Source organism: Myotis brandtii, unplaced genomic scaffold (assembly GCF_000412655.1).
Source record: "Myotis brandtii unplaced genomic scaffold, ASM41265v1 scaffold196, whole genome shotgun sequence".
NCBI classification, from domain to species: Eukaryota; Metazoa; Chordata; class Mammalia; order Chiroptera; family Vespertilionidae; genus Myotis; species Myotis brandtii.
The window spans coordinates 6,273,451-6,278,787 of NW_005357311.1; positions in this window are offsets into that span (position 1 = coordinate 6,273,451).

Genomic DNA, 5,337 nt, shown 5'->3' on the forward strand with positions numbered 1-5,337 from the left:
AAAACAACAAAACATGCTAATGGCTACCTAGAAAACATACTTTATTCATTTACAGACATTAATTTTTATATTATTCCAATTATAAAATGTGTTGCAATTTAATGAAATGCATGAAAGACACTTAAGGTCAGAATTATTTTTTACCAAATTTGCCAATTTTATCCTTTCTATCTCCTTACTTATTCCATCATAAGGTGACTTCTAAAACATCACCAGTAGCTCATTATGGCACCTCAGTAATTCACTCACTACTGAAGTTGAAGCCTGTTTCCTCTTACCCTGTGCTCAGTGAATGGAAAACAGCTGTTTGTTGTTGTTGTTGTTTAGGACAGAGGCTTTAAAAACTTGCCAGCTCGCCCTGACTGGTTTGGCTCATTGGACAGAGCATCGGCCTGCGGACTGAAAGATCCCAGGTTCGATTCCGGTCAAGGGCATGTACCTTGGTTGCGGGCACATCCCCAGTAGGCGTGCAGGAGGCAGCTGATCGATGTTTCTCTCTCATCGATGTTTCTAACTCTCTATCCCTCTCTCTTCCTCTCTAAAAAATCAATAAAATGTATTTTTAAAAAAAACAAAAAAACTTGCCAGCTCTTCAATTCTCCTTCTACCTACAACTGCCAATATAATTAATTCTTTGCTCAACTCTATATTTCTTGGGGTTAAAGAAGAGGGAATCAATACTTGGTGATAAACAGATCAAACTTTGAATCCAAAATCTGAAATACAATTTCAGGAATATGAGCTGCATAGCTCTAAATTAGTAGTAACATTTATAAAAATAGAATAATGGTTAATAATCATTGAGGTCATACTATATCAAGCTATATGCCAATGCTTATTTCATGTGATCCTCAAAATAACTTCCTGCAAAATGAGATTATATTACCTGCAAAATGAGTATTATTATTATTATTATCTGCAAAATGGGAAAACTAAGTCTTAGAGCTAAGTAACCTATGCAAAATAACATAGCTCTTAAGAGACAAAAATTTGATGTCAAGAGGCCTGAATATTTCTTAGTGACATGGAAAAATTTATTAACATGTGAATGTCCACAACCTTCCTCCCTCCACTATTTTTCCTTTCCTGATAAGGAATGACTTACTGATACTAAGCTGATCAATGTGACAAAGGAAACAGTAAGGAATGTTAGGGGGAGGGCAACCTTGTTAACTGGGATTTGAGGAAAAAGCTTTAAGAGTTTGAGCTGCAAGAAGCTCCCGGGCAGTAAGAGAAATGAGGAGAAAAGACCTTATAATAATTATTAATTTGGTTATGAATTAAATTCCCTTTAATGCTCTTTAAGAACAAATGGAATTCCTTTTTAATAACTTTTGGTGCTGAACTATGCTTCTCGAACAAGATCCAGTTCTGAATTTCGACCATGTGTTAGCTCTAGTTAGGAATATAGTATGTCCTGGCCACTTGTACTACTTTTGTAAATTGCCTTTTGCATTTTTCTGAGATTTATTTTTCATTAATAAACTTAATTTAAAAATTTTTTATAAAAGTTTATTGGAACTAAACAGAGGATACATCTCAATAACTTCATTTTTTAGATCAGATTAGGTTTACAGAAAAATCAAGAGAAAAGGAGAGTTCCCATATACCTTCTGTCGCCACACACATACAACCTCCCCCACCAGTGGTACATTTGTTACAACTGATAACCCTACATTAACACATCATTATCACCGAAAGCCCATGAATTAATTATATTAGCATTCATTCTTGGTACTGTACATTCAATGGGTTTGAAGAAATATCCAATGATATGTTTCTACCAATGTAGTAACTTCACTGCCCTAAAAATCCTGTGTTCTGCCTCTTCATCCCCCCCCTCGCCCCTAACCCTTGGCAACCACAAATTTTTCTGTCTACATCAGCGGTTCTCAACCTGTGGGTCGCGACCCCTTTGGGGGTCGAACGATCCTTTCACAGGGGTCGCCTAAGACCATCGGAAAACACATATATAATTACATATTGTTTTTGTGATTAATCACTATGCTTTAATTATGTTCAATTTGTAACAATGAAAATACATCCTGCATATCAGATATTTACATTGCGATTCATAACAGTAGCAAAATTACAGTTATGAAGTAGCAACAAAAATAATTTTATGGTTGGGGGTCACCACAACATGAGGAACTGTATTAAAGGGTCGCGGCATTAGGAAGGTTGAGAACCCCTGGTCTACATAGTTCTGCTATTTCCAGGATGTCATATAGTTGTACTCATACAGTATACAACCTCTTCAGATTGGCTTCTTTCACTTAGTAATATGCATTCAAGTTTCCTCCATGGCTTTTCATGGCCTGATAGCTCATTTCTCTTTCACCCAGATTAATATTCCATATCTCAGTATACCAGTTTATTTATCCATTCACCTGCTGAAGAATCTTGATTGTCTCCAAGTTTGTGCAGCTATGAATAAAGCTGCAATAAACATCCGTATGCAGGTTTTTGGGTGGACATGAGTCAACTCCTTTGGCTAAATACTAAGGAGTGACTGCTGGATCTGTTAGAATTAGATCATTCTACATTTCCACCAGCAATGAATGAGAGCTCCTGTTGCTCCACATGTATGCCAGCATTTGGTGATGTTACTGTTTTGGATTTGGGCCTTTTTTAAAAAATATGTCTGTTTCTTTTAATTGATTTTAGAAAGAGGAAGGGAGAGGGACAGAGATAAAAACATCAATGAGTTGCCCTAACTGGTTTGGCTCAGTGGATAGAGCGTCAGCCTACGGACTGAAGGGTCCCAGGTTCAATTCCAGTCAAGGGCATGTACCTTGGTTGCAGGCACATCCCCAATAGGGGGTGTGCAGGAGGCAGCTGATTGATGTTTCTCTCTCATCAATGTTTCTGACTCTCTATCCCTCTCCCTTCCTCTCTGTAAAAAAAAAATCAATAAAATATATTTTTTTTTAAAAATCAATGAGAGAGCAACATCGACCAGCTGCCTCCTGCACATTCCCACTGGGGATCAAGCCTGCAACCCTAACCCGGAATTGAACCAGCAACCTTTTAGTTTATGGGTTGATGCTAAACCACTGAGCAACACTGGCCAGGCAAATTTGGGCCATTTTAATAAGTGCATCTCATTTTAATTTGCAATTCCCTAATAATATGTGATGTTGAACGTCTTTTGACATGTTTATTTGCCATCTGTATATCTTCAGAACTTTTGCCCATTTTTTAAATCAGGTGTTTTTTTTTTCCTGATTGTTTTAAGAGTTCCTTGCATATTTTGGACCATTCTTTATCAGATGTCTTTTGCAAATATTTTCTTTCAATCTGTGGCATATCTTATTCTCTTGACAGTGTCTTTCACAGAGCAGATGTTTTTAATTTTAATAAAGTCCAGCTTATCAATTATTTATTTCATGGGTAATGCCTTTGGTGGTGTACCTAAAATTCATCACCATACTCAAGGTCACCTCGATTTTCTTCTATTTTCTCTTCTAGGAGTTTTATTAGAGTGCCGCATTTTACATTTAGATTTATGATACATTTTTAGTCAATTTTGGGAAGGACATAAGGTCTCTACCTAGATTTCTTTCTTTGCATGTAGATATCCAGTAGTACCAACACTATTTGTTGACAAGACTATCTTTGCTCTAATGTATTGTCATTGCTCCTTTGTGTCAAAAGTCAATTACCTCTTAAATGGATTTATTTCTGGGCTTTCTATTCTAACACATTGATGTATTTGTCTGTGCTTTCACCAATACCACATTGTCTTGACTAAAGTAGCTTTATATTAAGTCTTGAAGTCAGGTAGTGTCAGTTCTCGACTTTGTTCTGCTCCTTCAATATGAATTGGCTATTTTTCGTCTTGTGCCTCAGTATATAAACCTTAGAATCAGTTTGTCAATATCCACAAAATAACTTGCTGGGATTTTGATTTGTATTTTACTGAACCTGTAGATCAAATTGAAAAAACTGACCTTTTGACAATAGTGAGTCTTCCCAGCCATGATCATGGAATAACTCTCCATTGATTTAGTTCTTTGATTCTGTCATCAGAATTTTATAGTTTCCATCATATAGATCGTATACATGTTTTGTTAGGTTTATACCTAAGTAACTCATTTTGGGGGACACTAAAATATATGGTGCTTTCAATATCAAATTCTACTTGTTCTCTGATTATATACAAAAAAAATTAACTTCTATATATTAACTTTGTGTCCTGCAACTTGCTATTATTTATAATCCAGGAATATTCTAGTTGATTCTTTAGGATGTTCTATATAGACAATCATTTAGAAAGAAAACTGTGAACAAAGACAGTGTTATTTCTTCCTTTCCAATCAGCAATGGTGGGCCCAGCCAGTGTGGCTCAGTGGTTGAGAATCAACCCATGAACCAGGAGGTCCCAGTTCCATTCTCAATCAGGGCACATGCCTGGGTTTCAGGCTCCATCCCCAGTAGAGGGCATCCAGGAGGCAGTCAATTGATGATGCTCTTTCTTCCCTCTCCTTTCCTCTCTGAAATCAATGAAAAGATTAAAAAAAAAAAAAAAAGCAGAAGAGCAATGGGGGGGGACATCCTTGCCTTATTCCTGATCTTAGTGGGAAAGCTTCTAGTTTCTCATTAAGTATAATGTTAGCTGTATGTTTTTTGTAAATGTTCTTTATCAAGTTGAGGAAGTTCCCCCCTCTATTTCTCATTTACTGAGATTTGTGTGAATGGGTGCTGGATTTTGTTAAATGTTTTTTCTGCATCTATTGATATGATCAAGTAATTTTTCACCTTTAGACTGTTAATGTGATGAGTTACATTAACTTATTTTCAGATGCTAACCAACCTTGCCTACCTGGGATAAAGTCCACTTGGTCATGGTAAATGATTCTTTTTATACATTGTTGGATTCAACTGGCTAATACTTTGTTGAGGTTTTTTTAATGTTCATGATATTGGTCTGTAGTTTTGTTTTGTCACAAGAGTAATGCTGATTTCATAGAATGATATGGAAATATTCCCTCTGCTCTGTCTTCTGGAAGAGATTATAGGGGTATGGTATAATTTATTCTTTGTTTGGTAGAATTCACCAATGAACCCATCTGGGCATTGTGCTTTCTGTTTTAAAGATAATTGATTCCATTTCTTTTATATCTATACTAGAGGCCAGTGCACAAAAATTTGTGCACTCGGGCGGGGAGGGGGGGGTCCCTCAGCCCGGCCTGTGCCCTCTTGCAGTCTGGGACCCCTCAGGAGATAACGACCTGCTGGCTTAGGCCTGCTCCTGGTGGGCAAAGGGCAGGCCCAATCCCTAGGTGCAGCCCCTGGTCGGGCTCAGAGCAGGGCCGATTGGGGAGTTGGGGCGCC